A 10,999-nucleotide genomic window follows, 5' to 3' on the forward strand; every position below is an offset into this window, starting at 1 on the left:
GCAGGTGAGCTTTTTTGAACCATTAGAACACCTCAACCTGGATGTGTCTGAGCACTCAGAAGTCATGTGGGTGTTTGTGGGAAGGAGCAGGCAGCAGAGAGCCTGATACAGAAAAGATGAAGAGCTCAGGTGCACTGGAATCCAAAGGAAGGGCACCTGGAGGAAGAGCCACACACTATTCTACTCTGCTCAAGTGCAGATGTCCCTCAGCCTAGGCACAGCTTTTGCAGCCTGTCCATGATGCACCAGGATGTCTTTGAGCCCATAGTAGAAGTAGGCCTTATTCTTCCAAGCTCCCTTCAGAGATTGTGGGGGCACAACAAGGACAGTCAGCATTTGGCGATACATGAATATACCCCAGAAACTATCTGTCTATGTAACTGCTTTTTTGCTGTGCCTATAGAACAGCCCTGGTGTTGCTGGTCCTATTTTTCTTCCTTGCCACTCCTTTATAGGAACTACCCAAGCTGATCTGTAAGTTGCCTCTTATTTGCCCTCTTTCTGTCCCTTTCCCTCCCACTGGGAACCTCTTTCCATCTCTTATTGCCCACACAGCACTTCACCTTTGTGGGAGGTGGCGAGGCACAGGCTCAGTGGAACACAGATCTAATCAAAGTGCAGAAGTACCTTACTTTGGGGCAGCCTCAGTCCATGTTTGACTCTTCAGGCACAGATTTCCCTTTCTGTTTCTAGACCCACTGTATCCCTGCAGTTTCCTCTATCCGTTCTGGAAGACATGGAGGAGAAATGGGAGGTGTTTTCTTCTCCTAGTCATGCTTTGGAAGATGTACTGTGCCCATGCACAGCATTCCCCTCCCCCTCTCCCATCCCTTCCCCAGGGTTGCTCCTGGTGGCCACAATAAGAGGGTAGCCAGCCTATTTCAATTAGTGGCAAACCATGTGGCGTGACTCCAGGGCTTCCATATGTTCATACGTATATGCAACCGCACTTTCCTTGACGCATTCCTCATTCCAGGGAAAGGCCACATCTCCACAGCTTGCTGGCACAAGTCACATAGGCAACTGCAGAAGAGATGGGATAATAAATACACACTCACATATATATACACACACACATACGTAGGAAAACTTGGCACCCTCCCACCCTCTCCCGTGTTGACTGCCACATGGTCCCCATCAATTTTTGTCAGAGCCAGCAAGCCAGCCAGCCACTCACAGATGCTGACAAGGCAATTTCAACAGCTGAAATGATTTCTCTGCTTTCTTCCTCCAACCCATAGAATTTTGGTTGGGTTTTGTTTTCTTCCTTTAAAGGTGTCTGCTCCAGTGAGAGATTTCCCAGCCATGGCATTGCCAAGTTCCCAGGTGCTCCTTTGCTAGGGTATCCCTCTCTGCAGCTGCGAATCAGCAGGTTCCATCTCATCCTGTGTGGGGATGGGGTGGAGTCTGAAAGCAAAGAGGTTCTCATAATGTGCCACCTCTACTATCTCAAGCATCCCCAGAGGAGATTGAAGGTCTCCCAACCCAGCTGCTGCCACTTTCACATATCACAAGGGTGCAGATGCCATCTACTCCTTCTCTACCCTGAACACAATTTCTATTATCACATTCCTCCATCACACCACCATCCTCCCCCACACCTAAAGCTCTTTCCCACCCCTCATTCTCCTTTCTTCTATGCATAGCTTTCTTTGCACCCATTCCTCTGTCCTTCCTTTGGCACTGATCTTTCCATCATTTCTTGACTGCCAGTTCTTTACACCATGCCATGCCCTGAAAAGGTTGCTTTTACCCATGACCTTGTTACCTTAAAAAATCCATGTACATCTAGTGATCATTCCTTAATTTATAGTGTGGCTTCCAGCAACGGCTAAGAGAGTCACGGAAACATGATTTTCTTCAGCAATTTGAACACTCTAAGCTTTTTCCCCTTGCAGGCACTTTACACTACTTGATTCCAAAGAGCACCCTATGCTCTAACCTGCCTGGAGCCTGCTGTATTCAGCATAAATGGGTTGTGGTTAGCACCTGTCCTTTGAAGGACTCACACTTGGGCTTGGCCATGCAAGATGATAAGTCCAAGAAATTTCAATTGCTTTGGCATTAATAGTTTGAATTCTCATCCCTTGAGGATCATGGGGAGATTCATCCAACTCTTGTCTTTGCCACTGTATTAATGCAAAGCCCAAAGACTTCGACGGGCATGGAGGACACATCTCAGTGTTCAGGAGGTCTTCCTGTGAGGGAGGCACGACCCCCAAGTCAGCTGTTTGCCATACAGCTATGGAGCTGTATTTTGCAGGCAGGAATGTGCTGCTTGCTCAGATGCCTGGAAATGTCTGTGCAGACAGTGCAATCACCAGGCACATGGTGGGAGTGGAAGCAGGGGGAGAGCAGGACTAGGGGAGACTGGGAAAGGACTGAAAGGAACTGTTTCAGATGAGCAAGCAAAGTTCAGCAAGTCTCACAACCAGAGTGCACAAGCAGGTCTGGCAGGACTATCCAGCTAGCACAGGAGTACTCTTCTTCCTCCACCCTAGCCATCATGTCCATAATGGACAGGACTACTGAAACCTCACCAATATAGCTGAATGCCAGGTCATGTCAGCCTTTGCCATGCAGACAAAGAAACCACATCACCCAAACAGATCCATTTGTCAAAGCTGGGAGGCAGCTGAGCTGAGAAGATGCTTCAGGAAGTACAGAGTTCAGTGAGTGGCTCAGGCCTAGATGGGGTCACGTGTAGAGTCAAGGCAATTACAAAGAAGTGCTCTGACCACAAGCCCACATTGCCTGTCACTTCCACCAAGAGTCACATCTTCCGACAGAACAGAGATCTTGTTAGCAGAACAGACCCTGAAAGACATCCAAAGCTGACAAACCTTTTCCAAACCACTAGCCTGGGCTCAAGATGCAGCATCCTGGGATTTCCCTATACCTATATTACGGTGCTGCTCAATTATATGCATTATGGTATTTTTATCTCTCCCTCCAGAGCCATGGGTGTTGATCACACGTGATGACAGGAGAGTGGGCAAGGATAACCATCAACTTGGAGCTTGAGACTACAAGCTTTGGGAAGTGGGCTAGGTAGCCTGGCCTCACAGAGCAAACTATCACCATTTCCAAGGATGTGCAAAGTGAAAGATGAAGGACACTGAGATGAGCTGAGGAATCAAGAATCCCTTGCAATGCTGCATTTTGCTCCACTGCTTTGTCTGGGACTAAGCTGGGATGTAGAATCTTGGCCATGTCAGGAACAGGGCTACAACTGGAAAAGGAGCTGGAGGATGAAAGCCATGAAGACTGTCAATGCACAGGACTTGGCCAGCTTCCTCAAGTTCTCTGTTGGACCTCCCACTGCAACTGTAGCTGTCTTATCAAGCCAAAGTCAGGTATATCAGCTGTGATTTGAGATGGATGAGTAGGGTAGATGAATGTGACAGCTGCCTCAAAGAGCCCTGGCAATTCAGCATGGGAAGTACTGTTTCATCCTGCAGCTCATTATGAGATCCATGCTGGAAGAAACTTGTTGCTCATACCACAATTCGGGACTTCTTGTCCTCTTCCTGAGCATGGATCCTAAACTGGAAATGAAAGAGAGGCGCCAAAGATTAACCCAGAGACAAAATAAAATGATCCCATTATGTGGAACCAGTCCCCTGTATCCCACTCTCAAGATGCTCTTCTTCCACATTCCTGTTCACACATCTAAGAAGGTCAGAAAAATATCAAGAGAAACTAGGTGAAGTTGTAGAGAAAGCGCAATTGTTTTCAGACTCAACCCAAATGTGCAGGGAACTCTGTCCCATGTTTCCAGATGACCAGTGATTTCAAGAGATCACTGCCCTCTCTATGGCTGGGGAGAACACTTTCTTCCCCATTGCTGCTCTGTAGATAACAGCAGAGACACATGGTCCAAGAAAGCATGGATGCTGGAATTTTGATTCCAAATCTTTCTTTAATCAGCCTTGAAACATCCACATCCTTCTGCATCACAGCTGACAGCAACATCTATCAGCTTCAGGGAAGGAGGCAAAAGAGGAATGACTTGATTTGTCAGTTTTACAAAACTGATCAAAGGCTAGTTGTCTCTGTATTTGCCTAGGTGAGAGCTAAACCTCATCGCTAGTTTGAAATCCCAGTTGCTGGCCATCCCTGGGTGGCTGGAGCCAGCTGAAGAACAGGGGCATGCCAACAGTTAGAAAGACCTCCAAGAAGAGCTCAAGGAAAGATGTAGAGTTCCACTACTGGTTGAATGGAATTAGCTGATTTTGCCAGTTGTCAGGTAGCAATCACAGCCCTGATGAATGACAGAATAAAAGAAGTTCCTTCTACAGCCAAATTCCATTGACACCTCCACAGACTTGGCTTTCACCATCCATCACGGCATCTGCTGAGGTCCACGGGAAGGGGAGAGGGTGTAGCCCTCCATCCCACCCTGAGTTATTTTTACAGCTGGGATAGGAGGTGGTGAACCTGGACAAGAGGGTTGGAGGTTTTTCCAAGGCAACTCACAAAAGCTGTGAAACCAGAGCCAGTGCTTACAAGACCTCAGATTCCCAGATCAGCAGCTCCAAATGTGTCACTGGCACTGAACCTAGAAGGGGCATGTGCCCCAGAAAACAATTTACCTGTTTGTGTCCAAGCAGAATTTTTCTGCACACAAATAATTTCTCCCAGCCAAGTACTTGTCTCCCCACTGGTGTAAAAACCTGAGATAGATACTCAGGACTCATAAGCATCTTCAACCCTCCTGGGGGACACAGCCTCAGGGAGTAAAGGCAGGATACTGGGACAGAAAGACCATCTATGACAGACAAACCTTTTGCCTTCCCAGATACAAGACTTTTGGAAAATACCCAACTAAGCAAAGACCATGGAGTTGTGCTGATTTACATCAGATGAAGATGGATCCCTTGAAAATCAATTCCAGGTGAGCTGCATGGAGCTGTCCAGAAATTACTTGCTAGTTTCTCTTCCTCTCCACGTACTTTGTTGCCAGAACACATGGAAGCTGAAGATTCACAGGCAATGCAGAACAGTTCCCTCAGGAGGAGCCATTCCACGCACGCCTTCCCAATAAGCTATCCCAGCAGAGTGGCAATGTTTAGAAACCAAATTGGTCATCCCTGGCAATTGTAGAGGTGGACAAAAATAGCAGGGGAAAATAAAATCACAATTTCCTGCACATTTTTTCTGAGTGTTCCACAAAAAAATGTTGGGTTATCCAAAAGAGAAGAATAGTTTAAGCAAGCAAAACATCAGTAATCACCTGCTTTGCTAAATGTTTGCAAATACATTAATTGTTTTTCTTAGCCAAATGTCATTCCTTTCCACAACCATCACCCCCTTCTCCCAGTTACTCAGCGTGACTAATGGGAGGGGAAAGAGATTGATGCCTTTTTTCCCAATGGAATTTTACTCCAAAACTAATTTTAGTTGGAAAGTTCTCTCTTTGCCTCCTCTTTGCCCCCACAGGATGGGTGACACCTCCACATCTGTGGCACGAAATTCTTTGGCTTTGGTCACTTAAATATTCTGCAGTAGAAGATAGCATCTAGCTAAGTCCTTTTTGGCAAACTGGGTGTGGTGGGACAAGAGCTCTAAGTTTGTAACACTTCTCCAAGACAGCCAAGGTTCCTCAGCATGTCCGTCATCAAATTCTCAATTCTACTAATTGAGCTACCAAAGCCATTGGGGAGAATTGTTTATATTTATTTCTTTCTGGGATGTAGACATTGCCAGTAGAGTCTTCAAAATAAGAAAAGAAAAACCTTCTGACTCACTGCCCAGAAACTCAATCCCAAAAGTCTCCTCCCAATGTCTGTTTACAAAATTATAAGCTTTCTTTGTCCTAACCATTTTCCTGTTACAATAATATTCTTCATCTTCTATCTGACTTCTTTTTTTTGGTGCATGGAAAATATGATTTCATTGTGAAAGGATTTCTTATGAATCAATACAGCAAAGGGAACACAGAGATGTTTGCAGTAAATCACCCTTGAAGCAGACACATGTAGAAAATGAGTTACAAGAAAAAGTAGATAATCCCAAGCCATTACCAGATGGAAGAAGGTTATATTTCCCATACACTCTATCTGGTTTTTGTGTCACAAAACACGCCAGTATTTATTTAAAGTTTTTTTTTTCTTGTACTGTAGAGTTACGATTACATGAAATGAGTTTCCAAAAATTACAAAAATTGGCCTGCTTTAGGTAACAAATGGAAGAACTGAGATGCTGAGTTCAAACTAGCTAAGGCTCAGCCCCTTTTGAAGTTAAGTCCAGCAACAGAAGGCTGACTTCTACCCAGCAAGGTTCCCTCTGCAGCTGGGACAGTCATGACCAGTGCAGAGATCTGATTTTCCAGCACTTTGCAGTTTCTTTCACCTAATTCTCTGTAGCTGGCAGGGATGACACTTGAAGGTAGGCTTGCTACTCCCCTTCCACAAAGTGAACTCTGTCATCACCATCTCCTCAAAGAAGGCTTGGCAGGACTGAATGCCTGGTGACTTGAAGCCACTTGATCACTGAGTTCTTGGAAGCACTGGACAAGGAGCAGCCTGTCTGAGCCATGCACAAAACTGTGTGTTAGGTACCAAGCTGTTCTCCTGAAGGAGAAACATCTGAAAGCCGTTTAGAGAGCATCTGGATGGAATCAGTTCTGAATGCTGGATGTGCCTCAGTACCCAGTGGACTGAGGCACATCCTCCAAGTAATTCACTCCTGCAGTGACCTCAGACTTAGACAGGTAAATGAGTGAACTACACCCCCCCTTCCAACAACTCCCTGAGACCTGAAAATATGCTGAAAAATCATCCCACAGGCTCTCCATGGAATCATGGTTCATTGTCACTGTGGGTGTGTAGCATCCTGCAAGGCAACCAAGAAACCAATGACTAATAGATACAACCTCAGACGTGCAAGCAAACAAGCAATCAGTGAAGAAATAAAAGTAAAACCAGACTTGTCTAAGATGTGTCTAGCTGTGGGCAGACACTACAGGAAAGCCCCTGTGCAGACATTTGTGGGTAAAATGTTCTAGAAAGGGGAGAGAGTCCTTGAATTTTAAAACCTGGTGAGAAAGATGGTTGCGGTGTCCTTGTAAGCAAAGCACAGTGGGTCTGGGCTGCTTATGGCAGTATCCCATCTCCAACCAGCTTGGAAGGTGGCTGGGTTCTGGCCCAAGAAGCTACCTGCACTGTTGCTGGTGTTTTCTTCCTCAGTGTACTTAAATCTCTGGCTCTCACAGAGTAATGCAGGTGTGTTGGAGCTGTCTCAGGTGTTACTTGAGTAAACCACTAACAGGAAGAGCTAGGGTCACAGGAGCCACACAGACAGGAGAGCTGCGGGAAAAGTGGTTTTTGGGGAATAGCTGATGTATCAAAGCTCCTGTCCTTCATTAGCCAGTTAATGCAACATCCATAATAAACCTGTTCCCTGCTGCTCACAGTTTTGCTGAACTGAAGAAGGACTCCAAAAAATACATGACGTTTAATTGCAAACTGCCTTCTCTGGGTACACCAGGCCAGCCTCTTCCCTTGTTCTAGAGATAGGCAGAACTGAGCAAAGGAGTTGCTGGATCTTCATTAAAACCTCTATCTGTTCCCCTGCTATGAATTCCTAATCCTAATTGCACTGACAGGGGTGGGACCAGGACTTGGTGGTTATAAGGGTTTCACGCTCAGCAAAAGGTCCTGAGGGCATGACCAGTTCCTGCAGGTCACTGAGCAATGGGGGATGCAACCAGTGCTGAGACCTCTCTCCATGAGGCTGAAGGTGACACTCTTCACCTTTCAGATGGCTGGGGCAGCCTCTGAGGCTGCCAGAGCTCTGTATGCACTGGCTGCCTGCTGGAATCCCTTTTTTTTCAGGAAAAGCTGGCACTTCAGCTATTCTCGTGCTCCCCTGCCCTTAAAGACCTCTTTTTTTTTTTTCTTTTTTTTTTTTTTCCCCTAGCGTGTCAAATACACCAATCTATAAGAGGAGCAGCACCAAGCCTGGAAACCTGGCCCGGGGCCGGGAGAAATGTCAACAGGAGAGGAAGTGTCTGTCATATACATACACACACACACACGCGCCCACAAGGCTCCATCAGCCTTGAAGCTGTTTGAAGTCATCTGCCAGCTGCTCCCTACTCCTGCTCTCAGCGGTCCCATCGGTGGGGACCGGCCGACCTCTAGTGGTACGAACCCACAGCGCCAGCAACGGGGCTCTCCTCAGGCAGGGAAGAAGCCTACACCCGGAGCAGAGCATCTTACCTGTGCATGCGTGTCTCCCCTTTGATGATCAAACGCCCCACATGACTGGAGAAAGCAAAAAGGGAGGAAACGGGTTGGAGAGCATCTTGGAGGCAGAGGGAAGCAGCCACAAGAGCTCAGATAACCAGCATTGCCTTGGAACCTGTGTTACCAAACCCATCAGCACCTCCACCAGAGATGTTCCCCAAGCGCTGTGGGCTCTGAGAGGATGTTTGGTCAAAACGAAGTTGCAGGAGAGAGAACAGATGGGACATCAGTGTGCTGATTTTGGAGGGAGCTTGTGAGGCTGGGCAGATTATGGTTAGAGTCCTGGGTTTATGCCCCATGTTCTACACATTTTTCTTTCCCTTTCCCTCCATGCAGTGCAGTTCCTGAAGTGTCTACAGAAGGTGCCTTGCTATTTCCCAGCAGTGTGAAGAGGAGGAAAGTTGGTAATGAGCACCAGAGCCCTGAGAAAGCTCACAGCCAAGTACTTTCTCCTTGCTGGAAGGTATTTTGGATCTCCTTCTGAGTGGGGCTGAGGCTGGAGCTGGGAGCCCTTGGGAATGAAGGACAGCTATCACTTGCACCCCAGCAAGCTGAGGCAGATAGCAGCCTGCCTGAGCAAGGCTGAGATTTCTCTCACATGGAAGTGTGAGCTATAAAGATGTGCGTAACCCTATCTCCAGCACTATCCATATCAAAGAGTTCAAGGGGGGCTGCTTTAAAATAGGACCTTGGCATGGGTTCCTGCTCCTCCTCACGTCTTACTGAGTGGCACCCTGCCAAAATGCCAGCTTGGCTGCTCCACATGTCCAAGGCATCCCAGGCACGTCCTACAAATCTTTCCGGTGCTCCCAGGGAGATCGTTGCCTTCACAAACAGCCTCTCCTCTCAGCTGTGGAGGGTCTTGATGGTCCCTGAGCACCATCTCTCCAGCTGAGGAGTGAGAGGAGTATCTCTCCTGAAGTGCCAGAAAAAGGGCTGGGACATGCATGATAAGGTCTCTGAAGACACTGTTGGACAAACTGTGTGCTGTTTTTCCTTTTTCCCTCCCACCCTGAGTGAGCACAAGGGATCCATGGAGAAATTAGGAGTATAAGGCAAAGCTGGTGGGAATTAACTTGACTTTCTAGTACAAATGGAAGAAGAGATTTCAGCTGTGGTGATCGTGGCCATAGGTGTCCAAGGTTCCTGGATGCACATGAGGCTGGCAAAGCTGTGGTGGTTTGGAAACCACTCCAGGCACATAAACCATGAAGTCATCTACCAGGATTCATCCAAATACCACAGTAAAACCCTAGAGAGACCAGAGTCCCCTCATGCTGTCCTGGGATACTGGCTCAGTCTAAGCTGTCTCAAAGGGAGAAGACTATGCTGAATCACCATAACCATCTTCTCCCACCTCACCCAGGCTTTTTTCCTTGTTTTTGCCCTTCTCAGCCTAGTGCACTTGCAAAATCCCTGCCCAGAGAGGCAGCCAGCATAAGCAGAAGCCTTTTCAGATTACCCCAAGGCTGGTGAGTGTTTTCCCCCTGCTCTCCCAGCTGGAGGAATGGGCAAGGGTGGCTAAACAAACATACCCAGCAGCACTGGAAAAACTGAGATCTCATTAAAGCCAAAGGCATTTGCTAAGCGTCTCCTATTAAGACAGATTGTTCTCACACAAGCCACCCCACAGGCAGCCAAGACAACGAGGTGCTTCAGCAATAAACTGCTCTTCTCTGCTCCCTAGCCCTCTTGAGCGACTGCAATGCATCCCAGAGGAGCTCCACTACACCAGGGCTGAGGTCACTGCTGCACTCTGCTTTGATTCAACACAACCTCCCCTCCCACATGCTGTTTGCATTATAGCCTGCCTCTTCTGGCAAGGCTGCTGTGCACAGTCACGAGAAGCTGTTCACTGGTGGCTTGTTTTATCCAGTTGCTGGAGGCTTAAAACAATGAGCTTGCAAATATTTCATTCCTGCCCTGAACTACTTCTTTTTTTCTTTCATTCTTTTTATTTTGTGAAGAGAGGGGAGGAGGTACACAGGGGATAGCACTGGAGCTTGGGGTTAGGAAGGATAGGAGAAAAGACACCAGAAGGGTATTTCTGTCCTGTTGTGAATGCACATGCATGTGAGCATGTGCACGCATGTCTCACACCTGCCCTCTCAGAGGACTCTCCCAGCTGTCTGGCACCATTACAAACTGTACGTATATGTTGTCCTGACTCAGGCAGGAAAGCTCAGAGCAGCACCCCTACCACCACCACCAGAAAGATGTCACATGCTAAGGCCACTCAGCTGTCATAGTGTCACAAGGACAGAAACATATCCCTCTGTGCCTTCAGTCTGGCAAGCAGAGACATTTGAGGAGGGACGCAGGAGTACAAAAGGATAACCCCCATTATGGGGCAAAACACCCTTTTCCCTGCCATCAACAGGGAATTTTCTGCTGGGACCAGTTGCCATCAGGACATATTGAAGGCTTGGTCTCAACTGGAGATGAACTGCAAGCTGGTTTCTGCCAGGCACTGCCTGACCCCCATGTAGGGATGAGGGGTGCAGCATATATGGGGTGGCAGCCAAGACGTAGGAGGGTGACTCACACACAGGGCGCGAGGAGGCAGAGGACAGTTCCACTGGGGTTATCCCGCAACAAGGACATGTGGGTACAGCCCACTGGAAGCCATTGGGTTTTGTAGTTTGAAGCAGACTCAAAGCTTCCCATGAATGAGGTGGGAAATGAAGAACCACTGAGCATGTTAGAACCCCACTGCCCTATGCTGGGGTAGAAAGGTTGTGAACAAG

This window comes from Nestor notabilis, unplaced genomic scaffold (genome assembly GCF_000696875.1).
Source record: "Nestor notabilis isolate BGI_N333 unplaced genomic scaffold, ASM69687v1 scaffold2718, whole genome shotgun sequence".
Classification (NCBI taxonomy): domain Eukaryota; kingdom Metazoa; phylum Chordata; class Aves; order Psittaciformes; family Psittacidae; genus Nestor; species Nestor notabilis.